The following is a 13,695-nucleotide window of genomic DNA, read 5'->3' on the forward strand; positions in this document are numbered from 1 at the left end:
TCCGCATCTGTATAGACTCCAAAGACCTCAATAATAATATTATGAGGGAACATTATCCCATACCCAAATGGGAGGAGATCACCAGTGAAATGGCCCAGGCGAAGATATTCACGAAACTGGATGCTTCTAAAGGATTTTGGCAGATCCAACTGGACCCGTCCAGCCGAAAGCTATGTACCTTCAACACCCCTTTCAGCAGATTCTGCTACAACCGGATGCCATTTGGCATCATCTCGGCATCCGAGGTCTTCCATAGAATCATGGAGCAGATGATGGAAGGCATCGAAGGGGTGCGCGTATATGTGGACGATGTCATCATCTGGTCCACCACACCGCAGGAGCACATACATCGTCTCCAACCCGATTTTGCCCACATACGGGAAAACGGCCTGCGCCTCAACCGAGCCAAGTGCTCCTTTGGCCAGACCGAGTTGAGGTTCCTGGGGGACCATATCTCCCGGTCAGGGGTCCGTCCGGATGCAGACAAGGTGAGCGCCATCACAGCCATGCCGCAGCCGGCCGACAAGAAGGCTGTCCTACGCTTCCTTGGCATTGTCAACTTCCTGGGGAAGTTCATTCCCAACCTTGCCTCCCACACGACGGCTCTGCGCCACCTCGTCAGAAAATCCACAGAGTTCCAGTGGCAACACACACACCAGCTGGAATGGGAGGAGCTCAAACGCAAATTCACTACGGCACCAGTGTTGGCGTTTTTTGACACGTCTCGTGCCACCAAAATCTCAACTGATGCCAGCCAATCCGGCATTGGAGCAGTGCTCCTGCAGAGGGATGACACGGCATCATGGGCCCCAGTGGCCTGTGCATCGCGGGCCACGACCCCCACAGAGCAGCGCTACGCGCAAATCGAAAAAGAGTGCCTGGGCTTGCTAACCGGTTTCGACAAGTTCCACGATTACGTCTATGGTCTTCCACTGTTCACGGTCGAAACTGACCACCGCACCCTGGTCAGCATAATAAACAAGGACCTGAACGAGATGACCCCTCGCCTCCAGGAGGTACGACTTCCAACTGATCTACACTCCAGGGAAGGACCTCATCGTGGCGGATGCCCTATCCAGAGCAGTGAGCACGCCGCCAGATGCGGAGGGGTTCGTATGTCAGGTCGAGGCACAGGTGGCTTTGACAGCGGCAAATCTGCCGGCTGACGACTCCAGTCTGGCCCGTATCCGCCGAAAGACTGCGGCCGACCCCCTTCTGCAACGAGTGATGCGCCACATGACGGTAGGATGGCTCAAAGGGCAGTGCCCGCAGTTCTACAATGTACGAGACGACCTGGCCATCATTGATGGTGTCCTTCTGAAGCTGGACCGGATTGTGATTCCGCACAGCATGCGCCAGCTGGTTCCCGATCAACTACACGAAGGCCACTTGGGGGTCGAGAAGTGCAGACGGAGGGCCCGAGAGGCGGTATACTGGCCGGGCATCAGTGACGATATTGCCAACATGGTGCTCAACTGTACAACCTGCCAAAGGTTTCAGCTGGCGCAACCTCCTGAGGCGCTTCTGCCCCATGAGCTGGTGACGTCCCCCTGGGCGAAGGTGGGTGTCGACCTATTTCACGCGCTCAGCATGGACTATGTCATCATAGCTGACTGCTTCTCAAACTACCCAGAAGTCATACGCCTGCACGATTTGACGTCGTCTGCTGTCATCAGGGCCTGCAAAGACACCTTTGCTCGCCACGGCATTCCGATGACTGTCATGTCGGACAATGGGCCCTGTTTTGCCAGCCATGAATGGTCGTCCTTTGCTGCTTCGTATGGCTTCACACACGTGACGTCCAGCCCTCTGCATCCCCAGTCCAATGGAAAGGCGGAGAAGGGCGTTCACATTGCCAAGCGGCTCCTCTGCAAGGCTGCTGCTGCCGGGTCGGACTTCTACCTCGCCCTGCTGGCTTATCGCTCGGCCCCACTAGCCACTGGTCTCTCACCAGCACAGCTGCTGATGGGTCGCGCCCTCAGAACCACTGTGCCTTCCATCCTGGCACCAACAATAGACCATGCTCCGGTACTGCATAGGATGCAACTGCAGCACGTTCACCAGAGGAGATCGTACGACATACGAGCAACTGATCTTCCCTCCCTGGCCCCTGGAGACAACGTCCGCATCCACCTACCAGAGGTGGCTGGTCAGCACCTGCCGAGGTTCTCCGACGCGTGGTTCCCCACTCGTTCCTGGTACGCATGCCTGATGGATCCGTGCACAGGCGCAATCGTCGGGCTCTTTGCCTACTTCCACGCTCGCAACGGGACCCTACACAGACGCAGTGTCCTCCACTGGTTCCTGATAGCGACTTCGTGGAGCTGCCATATACCATGCCCCTTCTGTCGCCGCCCATGGCCAGGCTCGCACCTCAGCCGGTGGTTCTCGACCCACCCTTGAGGCGGTCAACCCGAATTTGTCGCCCACCTACTAGACTGGACTTATGAGACTGTTCACACGTCAAACTTTAGCAACTACTGTTTTGTAACATGTCACTGTTTTATCGTTCCAGGCCTCGTTTGATCGGTCCAAATTTCAACGTTGTTCTTCTTTTGTTATGGTATAACCTCGTTAGCATGTCACACCTGACATCGCCCCTTGTATATAGTTAAGCCCCATGTACATGATGTAAATATTACGCACACACACCTTTAGCTGCACTCAGCACATATTTCTATTTATAACCACGTAGGCACATAATCTTGTAAAAAAGGGGGATGTCATGATATTCAAACACACATCATAACACATACATAATGATAGACAGACCAACAGACTAATTAGCACACATAACACGACAGCCAATCACAGACAAGAGCAGACACAGTATAAGACAAGAAACACGACACCTCCTGGCCAGTCCATCTGGAGACAGCACAGGGCCAGGACCTCATTAGCAAGACACTCACACAGTCACCACGTGCTGAGTACCAAGTCAGATGTGTAAATAGTTAGTTGGAATAAAACTGCGTTGTACCAATCGCAACCGTGTTGGTTTGTCTGTACCTCAGAGCACCCAACACCTCATGTCTGTCTTTTAAAAAATATATATTTTATTGAAGCATTTGTAATTTTCACAATTTAACATGTTGACATTTCTAAAACAACCACGTGGGTTGATGCACAAAATGCCCCCTAAAATAACAACAAACAATAAACCACGTACTCCACTTCTCCCGCCCTATCCCCAATTACCCGTACACTAAATTCCCTGTCCTTATTTAACATTACCATGCCTCCTATTTTCCTCCCCCCCACCACCCCCACGCTTTTTCCCTTTCCCCCCTTACTGCTGACGTTCAGTTTCTGTTAAAGAAATCGATGAACGGCCGCCAATTCCGGGCGAATCCCTGTATTGATCCTCTTAAAGCAAACTTGATTTTCTCCAGACTGAGAAACTCTACCATATCGCTGACCCACACTCCTGACTTCGGGGGCTCCGATTCCCTCCATCTCAGCAAGATCCGTCTCCCGGCCACCAGGAAGGAGAAGGCCACAATATCGGCCTCCCTCCCCGCCCTTTGCCCCCGGATCTTCCGACACCCCAAATATTGCTTATTCTGGACTCGGAGTTACCCGACCTTCCAGGACTTCTGACATAACATCCACAAATCCCTGCCAGAATTCCCTCAGTTTCGGACATGCCCAAAACATATGAACATGGTTGGCCAGGCTACCCCCACACCGTCCACATCTGTCCACCACCTCCTCAAAGAACCTACTCATCCCGGCTACCGTTATGTGGGCCCTGTAGACTACCTTGAACTGAATCAAGCTGAGTCTAGCACAGGACGAGGATGCATTTTACCCTTTTCAAGGCTTTTTCACACAGTTCAATGTCCAGCTCCCCTCCCAACTCCTCTTCCCACTTCCTCTTCACCTCCTGATAGGGGCCCCTTCCCACTCTAAAAATTCCCTGTATATGTCCGAAACCGTCCCACCTCCAACTCCTGTTTTTGACAGCACTTTATCCTGTAGTCCCCTCAGAGGGAGGCGAGGAAAGCTTGGGACCTGTCTCCGTACAAAGTCCCGCACTTGAAGATACCGAAACCCGTTCCCTCCCGGCAAGTCAAACTCCTCCTCTAATGTCTCCAAGGTCGGGAAGCCCTCCTTGATGAATTGATCCCCAAACCTCTCAATCCCTGCCCGCTGCCATACCTTAAAGCCCCCATCCAGCCACACCGGGACAAACTGGTGATTGTCACACAGACACCCCCTCCAGTCTCATATGCTGCTTCCATTGCCCCCACACCCTCAGGGCTGCCACCACCACAGGACGTGTGGAGTACCGAGCTGGCGAGAACGGCACGGGCTCCGTCAGTAAAGCCTCCAGACTCGTAACTTTGCAAGATGCTGCCTCCATCCGCTCCCAGACCGACTCCTCCCCCACTACCCACTTCCTGACCATCGATATGTTGGCAGCCCAGTAATAGTTAATAAAGCTTGGGAGAGCCAATCCCCCTTCCCCGCGGGCCTGTTCCAGGAGTGCCCTCTTTACTCTCGGGGTTTTACCAGCCCATATAAACCTCGATATCGCCACATTAATACTTCTGAAAAAAGCCTTTGGGACAAAAGTCGGGAGACACTGAAAAAAGAAAAGCAGTCTTGGAAGGACCATCATCTTCACCGTCTGAACTCTATGTCTGTCTTAAAGACACTCAGTGATTTGCCCTCCACAGACTTCTGGTTTGCTTTGTTCAGGTTTAAAACCTTCATTTTGGACTTAATTAAATCACTTTCACATTCAAAGTCAAAAGTCAAGAGCAAGGGCAGCACAGTGGCATAGTGGTTAGCACTGATGCCTATGGCGCTGTGGACCCGAGTTCAAATCCTGGCCCTGGGTCACTGTCCATGTGGAGTTTGCACATTCTCCCTGTTTCTGCATCGTGTTCACCCCCACAATCCAAAGATGTGCAGAATAGGTGGATTGCCTATGCTAAATTGCCCTTTAATTGGGAAAAAACATAATTGGGTACTCTAAATTTTAAAAATAATAATAATTTTTTAAAAAGGTCAAGAGCAGGAAAGATTTCATGTTACACTGTCAAATGTTTATCGCAACATCATTGACACAGATTGTCTGATCACATGTCTCTTGTTGCTGTTGTGAGATGTTGCTGTCGTTAAATCAGCTGCCGTATTTCCCTACATTACCACAGGTACTATGCTTCGAAATTACTTCATTGGTTGAAAAATGTTTTGGAGTATCTAAGATTATTAATGTAGTGATCTCTATATGTGCATGTACACAAGGGGTTAATGTGTAATGATCACGAGAGGGCCGGACCAACAGGGGTATAAAAGGCAACCACATTGGGTCTCTGGCTCTCTCTTGGGAGTGCACTGTGACCAGGGCAATAGCAGGCTAGTTCAGATGGCTAGTGCAGTTATGTATAGTTACTGTAGTTAGATCTTGTTAACCTTATCACTAGTATCAAAGTTAAAATAAAGAACTCATGCAATTATTGTTATATTTACTCAATAAGCCTTTTGTTACTGCTGAATGAGTTTGAGTCTCCTTCATCGAGATTCAGAAGACCTCTTCATTAGCCAAGGATTGAGTAGCATATGTTACCTACCACACAGGTAAAAAAACATGGTACCAGGCGTATTGGCTTTAACAAAACTAGTTAGATTAGGTTAGACAAAAAGAGAAGAAAATTCAGACCGGATATTCAACTGTGGAAGACTTTGCAGAAAATGGGTCCTCAACGACTAACTATGGGACTCATTGGACCTCAAGGGCAGCTGGAAACAACCCGTAATTTAAGTTATAACTGGAAAAGATTTGAACAGATATTCCAAATATTTATCGCAGCTAATGATTTAAGCACGGTCTCTGGTGCTACGAAAATAGCACTGCTACTCTCAATAGGAGGGCATGAAGCTGGAGAAATCTATAATTGCTTTAATTATTTAGAAGGTGAAGACAATGCCAAAATAGAAGTAATACTCAAAAAGTTTGATGAACACTGTAAGCGTCAGTCTGGAGAGATACTGGAAAGATTTAACTCTTGTCATAAATGCCTGAGAAATGGAGGGCCCATCACTGATTTTATCACAAATCTCAAGTTAATAATATAAGGCTGTGATTATGCTGATTTCAGAGACACTAAGATAATGAATCAATTAAATTCTGGACTATCTGACAAAAATTTGTAGGAAGAACTTTCACACGATAAGTATCTAACTCTAGAAATCGCTATACAAAAATGCCTTGCTTATGAACAAAAACAAAATCAATACTGTGAGTCTTTACCAGCACAGAATCAGTATCGAGAAAACAAAAGAGGTAAAAATGGCGCAAACACTCACCACAAGGCAGAGGCAGGATCTAACTCGATGCAACAGCGCTTTTTGATTGGCAGCCATCTTGAGCGAGAGCGTTCCGGCCAGTACGCACATGCACACTTCTCAAAAAGAAGTGAAACGGCAAAATATCCTCGAGAAGCCGCGCATGCGCAGTTGCGAAAAGAGCGCACAGTAAAGGAAACTCAAATTGCGCATTCACAATCGATTCCTATGCATGAGATCACAAGCGTCATGATGTCAGAGGACCCGGACCACGCCCACTTAAAAGGGAAATGTATGAAAATGAACAAAAAGACATTTAAAGCTGCAAAACCAAATTTTCTAACATCAAAAGACAGAACAATGCCCAAACTTACACCAACAGTTAAAAATAACCTCCACTGCACCCTGGCACAAGCAGTTTGCACCACCCAAAGAGGAGAGCACAGTGATTTGTTCATTGAAGAATACTACTCAGAAGATGATTTCTTTATTGGACATAGAAAGAACAATGTCAAATCCGAAACAAAAAGAGATGATGTGTTCATTGAAGACTACTGCTCAGACATGGATGAGTTATTTTGAATTGACGATCATTGCATCAGCATCACGGTTGAAATGCTCAACACGACTCTTCTCATGGTAGATGAATCCAATACCATGATGCCATGGCAGATCGTCGATACATTGGATGTCAGCAATACCCAAGAAGAAGACAACGCCACAGAGAGAGCGATGAAAGACTCCACAGAGAGAGCAATGAAAGACTCCACAGAGAGAGCGACACAAGCCTCCACAAAGAGAGTGATGCAAGCCTCCACAGACAGCTCGGTGACAAACTCAAAAATGGAAGCAAGCAAACACTCCATAGTGAACGTAATACATGGAGAAGACTATGAAGGTCTATCCACCTTATCCATGCAACCAGCAGCAGACTATGAAAGTCTACCAAGCTCACGTGAACAACAAAAAGACTATGACAGTCTACCCAGCTTATTTGAGCCACCAGAACTCAGCTCATTTAACCAACAAGAAGACAGTCTATCCAGCTTATTTGGGCCACCAGAAGAAGACTATGAAAGTCTACCCAGTTCATTTAACCAACAAGAAGACACTGAATGTCTACCCACTGTATGCGAGACATATGACAAAGAAATCACAATTCCCATACAGGATGTGCAGGATTACAGCGAGACTGGTAGATCTCAGCTCGTCTGCACAGAAGCACTCAACAATCAGAGGAGGGCTACTCATGAGTCCAGAGAGACCTCATCAATTGAAATCTTGAAGAGTTTGACTCCAGAAGAGGAGCACCATGAGTCCAGAGAGACCACGTCAATGGAAATCTTAAAGATTTTGACTCCAGAAGAGAATCACCGAGAGTCCAAAGAGACCACGTCAATGGAAATCTTGAAGATTTTGACTCCAGAAGAGGAGCACAACAACCCACAACAAAATGAAATTGTGAATATTTTGAGCACCAAGACCCACGAGAGAATGAAATCGTGAAGATTTTGACTCCAGAAGAGGAGCACCAAGACTAACAAGAAAATGAAATCCAGAAAAGGAGCACCAAGAAACCAAAGGTGATTCAAATGAACCAGAAATAACTCCAGAAGAGGAGCACAAAGAAATCAATAATGATTCAAGTGAACCAGAAATGACTCTAGAAGATGAATCAAATCCACCACAAATGACTGATGTCAAACATCAATGCAACATCAGATCATTCTCACAATTCTCAAGAAGAAACGCTCAATGTAACAGATACCACAACGGACACTGACACCAATAACTGTGACAATGACTCAAATCATCCACATGGAACACTCATTGAGCACAAGAAGAACAACAAACACCGCAAGACGCACAGCAGAAACAAGAACAACAAAGATAACAAGAAGCATAAAAGAAACAACAAGCACAAGAAAAATGACGAAAACAACAAAAACAGAAACAAGCATGACAAAAACAACAACAAGAACGACAGCAACAAGAACGACAACGAAAACAACGAACACAGAAACGACAGAAACAACAACAATGAAACAACGACCAGCACAACATGGTACAACTCTGCACATGAAGGACAATGCCACAGCACACTGCAAAACAATGACAAGACTACAAACATGCCAAGGCATGACAAAGAATCTCACAAATTCCCATCTGCTCCAGAACAAGCAGGCGCACCAGCTTTCAAGGCAGATGACACACTAGATCAATGCCGCAAACACAGGAAAAAGTCCAGGTCAAATGACAAAGATGACTTACAGAATCAACACCGCAAGCACAGAAAAAAGTCCAGGTCAGACAATGGTGTAACACAGAATCGCTACCACAAGTTTAGAGGAAAAAAAAGAAAGTTTAAATCAGACAACAAAGTGATTCGACCATTCAAACACCTCATTATGACTTTAAAACATTTTTTTTAGAGTACCTAATTATTTATCTTCCAATTAAGGGGCAATTTAGTGTGGTCAATCTACCTAACCTGCACATCTTTGGGTTGTGGGGGTGAAACCAAGGCAGACATGGGGAGAATGTGAAAACTCCACACAGACAGTGACCCAGGGCCGGGATTCGAACCCGGGTCCTCAGCGCCACAGTCCCAATGTTATCCACTGTGCCATGCCGCCCTCACCTCATAATGACTTGATGGTCACTTAAACACAAGAACACTGACGACGTCCACAAAGAAATAACAACATCAACATCACCACTTCAACAACAGAAGACAGCAACTCAACCGAACAAATTCATAAAGTTTGGACTCACAATTTTTTAAAATTAAGATTGGACTCATAAATATTAATTGGCTTTGTATAATCATCAAGATCAACACAACTTGTACATAACATCATTAGTCTACCTATTTCACGCAAGCGAAGAAACCTTAGAGACTAACTCATTGACAAACTGCATCCATTATGTTTGTTCAATTTTCTTTACAACATACAGAAAATATGTAACACAAAAAAAGGGAGACGTAGTGATCTCGATATGTGCATGTACACAAGGGGTTAATGTGTAATCAGTAGCACCACATGATCACTAGAGGGCCGGACCAACAGGGGTATAAAAGGTAACCACATTGGGCCTCTGGCTCTCTCGGGGGTGCACTGTGACCAGGGCAATAGCAGAGTAGTTCAGATGGCTAGTGGAGTTACATATAGTTACCGTAGTTAGATCTTGTTAACCTTATCACTAGTATCAAAGTTAAAGTAAAGAACTCATGCAATTATTGTTATAGTTACTCAATAAACCTTTTGTTACTACTGGATGAGTTTGAGTCTTCTTCATCTAGATTCAGAAGACCTCTTCATTAGCCAACGATTGAGTAGCACATGTTACCTCCCACACAGGTAACAAAACAATGAAGGTGCTAAATAATTGCCATTCCTTTCCTTTGCGAATTATCCCAATGTTATTGAATAAATTGGAGTATAAAGATATCGCCAATTAGTTGCCTCTGAATGTTTTGAACATGACGTGAAATTGACAAGTAAATCATTGGCAATGGACTATTAGCCCTTCTATTTCAAAGATTCATAAATGATATGTATGAGGGATAGATCCATTTGTAGATTTGTGCAGGACTTAAATTGAAATGCATCATATATGGTCAGAGGGAATTTATATGATATTAAGTTTTTGTACGTTAGCCCGATCAGTTCTATCATCATAAATTAGTCAGAAGAAACCTTATTAAAAAGAGACACAATGCCGAGGTAAATTAAATTGTCTGTTCCTTTCATCTATTTATTCCACACATCTCAGGCAAACTCTTCATTTATCTGTGTATATTAACCAGAACACTCAATTACTGCTACCCCTGTTTCAGTTCTAAATGTAATTCTTCCATCAAAGTAAATCCCCAAACCCATTCTAAACCCTGACACCTCTCCATTGATTTACAAGTAACCCATCTTTCATTAATCAGCTGTTTGCCCAAGCTAAATTTCATTTCATGCCAGAAGATATAATTGTTCATGAACAGGCATTTCTTTCTCTGTTTTCTGTGATGTATGTTCATATTGATCCGTTGTTTGTCATTACTATGCAAAAATGCTCTGTGTCGCTCACTCCTGGATCAAGTTTGCATGGGCAGTGTAATTGAGTTGTGGTGTGTGAGAACAAAGAAGCTGAATAATTAAGGCGCATTTAGAATCCTAAATCCAGTACATGCACTCTCAGTGCTGACAAAAAGGCTATAGAGCACTTTCATTTTGAAGAATTATTGGACAACTGAGAAAGAAAAGAACAGGGCTCCCATAAAACCCCAAAACTGCAATCCCTACATCGCACATAAATTACAATGATAGCACCAATAAACTTCTCTGAATCTATTCTCACGGCTCAATTTTGCCAAAACAAAAATGCATATTGACCCACCACGAAAACTTGTTTCCCATTTTAATTGGGTGTCAAAGGTCAGACATTGCTATCAGAGCAAGACATAGGTGGCAGAGAGGTCAGATGATAGTTGGTATCTCATCAATGCCGAGAACACAAAAGGAAAATGATAATTTTGTCTGATCTAACCTCAATTTTTTCAGAACTGTATCGAAGATTACCTTTTTTTTTGCCTGTTGTTGACATTGTAAATTTATGTTTCCTTTGCCTGTGCCTGCTGCACAATAGCACTGACCTTCACATTTATTTGAAGGAAGCACACAATGTCCCCACAGCATATAGATTTGTGCCTTTAAAACCACTGCAACAAAAGTGCTAGTAAACAGATGAACAGCGGCTAACATTTTTTTCCGAAAAGCCATAGATACTGTTTGATTTATTCTTCTCTCAGTGCCTTTTTTCCCCCTATTCAACACAAATACCACCTCAATCTTTTTTTTCCCACAGAATATAATCTTTATAACGAATTTCATGCCTTTTGTGCCATGGATACCCATATGGTCAGCAGACTGAAAATATTATTGCATTACAATATGAGTTTGTGGCTGATTCTCAATCTTTTTCTCCAACTTCCAGTATCTCTTTTGTAGACACCAATGCCACTTTTGGCAGCTTTGAAGACCAATGCTGTGATGTGGAGTTTAAATCCGGATGCCCTGCGTACTTGTTAATATTTTGCAATCAGACTGAACAATGTGGTTAAAGAAGTTTGAAGTACGATGGGCTGACCAAGTTTCTCAACAGACTGATAATATAGGCTGTTCGCATAAAACTCCAGCCTTTTATTGAAAGGTATTACATTTAGGTACTTTCAAGATTGCCATATTTATAAAAGACCGCAGAATGCATTGAATTAATTTTCAATCTGACATGATAACAGGAAATCTTTGACCCTCATTTTATAGGCAGGCGGAGGCAAGTACAGAGCACATGAGCCCTGGATTAGAGGCGGACTTGAATTCCGGATATTTGCAGCGTAATACCCGGCCCTCATTTCCAGAAAGTTTCCCACAGCCCTGCTGAAGCCGGCCAGATCCATTGCCCAGCTGCAGGAAGGAGCGGGTTTGATTTCATGGAATAAAAGAGATGGTAACAATGGGTGCGATTCAGTGGACAAATGTTAAAGCCCGCTTTTTGGGTGCGTTAAGCCTGCAGCGCTGAGAAACACCCTGCTATTCAATGGCACTTAGCCTTTTTTTTTACCTCGGGAGTTTCCCGCCGCTGAAGCAACACTTGGAGGGATTCTCTGCTGGCGAACTGATATCGCCAGCAGGAACAGCTGTCCGCAGCCTTTTTGATCGGCAACCCCAATATTCCCCTCCACCTCTTTCAGGCATCCCCGCCCCTGCTTTATCCCCCCGCCCCCTCCCAAGTGTCAGGCTGGCAGTGCCAAGATGCCCAGGTACCTGGGGGACTGCTGGGTAGCACCCTGCCCTGTCCCCAAAAGCCTGGGGGTCTCCAATGGCTTGCAACATCGCCCGAGGTGCTTACACCTGGTCCATGCTTGTGTGGACCAATACTAAACGGCACCCCTAGTGAGGTCTCGCAGGCTCGTCCGTTGAGACCCAAGCACCAGGTTAATCCAGCATCCGGGTATTGAAATGAGCCACCCAGTGAGGGCAAGATCCAGATCGCGCCAGGCGGAGTGAGTTGGGTAATTTGCGATCGGCCCGGCACCGAGTCCAATTTGGGGTTGTCGCGCAATTTGCGCATTGTGCCTGGATCCACACAGGGTTGCTGATTCGCGCCCAATGTGGATACAAAATTGGTTGCATCAAGGAGGTGCTGTATAATTGTAATATTGTTGATAGATAGATTGTTATCGGGATGGTTTCAGACTGGGCTCAAGTATCTTTCCGAAACCTGTGATGCGACAATTTGAAGATTTTGACAAATAATTTCCATTTGGTCTCTTGGAGTCAGCAGCTGTTGGGTATTGGACACTGGCCACAGTGTGCAGCTGCTCAAACAAGAGACAGGACTCAGGATTGCAGGGTGAATGGAGAAAGAGAGAAAGGAGGGGAGAGAGAGAGAGGAAGCAAGTGCCCACTCATGTTCTTCCTTCTTTCATATCTTGTCTTCCATTTTCATGGTGTGGCGAAAGACAGTTTCTTAAAAACACAAAAGTGGATTACCTGACTCATCAAATGATCTCCCCCACAAGCTCACTAATTATCCAAACATGGTCACAGCATATTTCCAAGTTGATTCCAGTCCATGATTTATCCATGATTAGATTATGGCTGCAAGAGTTCCTTTCCGAGCCAGGGTCCATTGTCCAAAGTGGTAGGGCTGGATTCTCCCAAAATTAGACTATGTCCCCACGCCGGCGTACAAACGGAGGAGTTTTACTCCAGAAATTCCTTGCTAAAAGTTGAACAAATGCAATGCCCTGCAGAGGGCTCGCAGGGACCCAGAGTGAATCTCACAGCTTTTGCTGCGGATACGGGCCCCCGCACTTCCAGTTCGGAGTCCGCGCATGCGCACAGCGGCGGCCTCCAGTGGCCGCGCCGAGCTCCATGGTGATTCGGACCGTAGAGCCACACAGAGAAAAGAGATTCCCCAATCGGCTGCATGCCCAAGCCTGAAACCACTCAGATTTAATCCCCGACCGCGTATGAGGCCCCCCCGGCCTCCGATCCCCCCGCCACCGGCTGAGTCCGCAACCACAATGCCAGCATCCCGAGCGGCAATAGGTGGTTAGTTCCACGCCATTGGGAACTCGGCCAGTCGGGAGCGGAGGATTGCTGGGCGGGCCTTTGGCAATGGCCCCCTGGCGGTGCGGTGTACTCCAAATCGCCGGACCGGCGCCAGCCCCAGTTATAGTGTGAAAGTGGATTCTCCGCCCCCGCGCCGACCGCGATTTCGACGAGGGGCTGCGGAGAATCCAGCTCGTTGTATCTAATGGTTAGTTCCAGACCCAGGTGAATGCACAGTTGCTGTCTGGATGTTTTGTGACTGATTCATGATGTGGCTATTTCATGT

The sequence above is a fragment of the Scyliorhinus torazame genome, chromosome 9 (genome assembly GCF_047496885.1).
Source record: "Scyliorhinus torazame isolate Kashiwa2021f chromosome 9, sScyTor2.1, whole genome shotgun sequence".
Classification (NCBI taxonomy): Eukaryota; Metazoa; Chordata; class Chondrichthyes; order Carcharhiniformes; family Scyliorhinidae; genus Scyliorhinus; species Scyliorhinus torazame.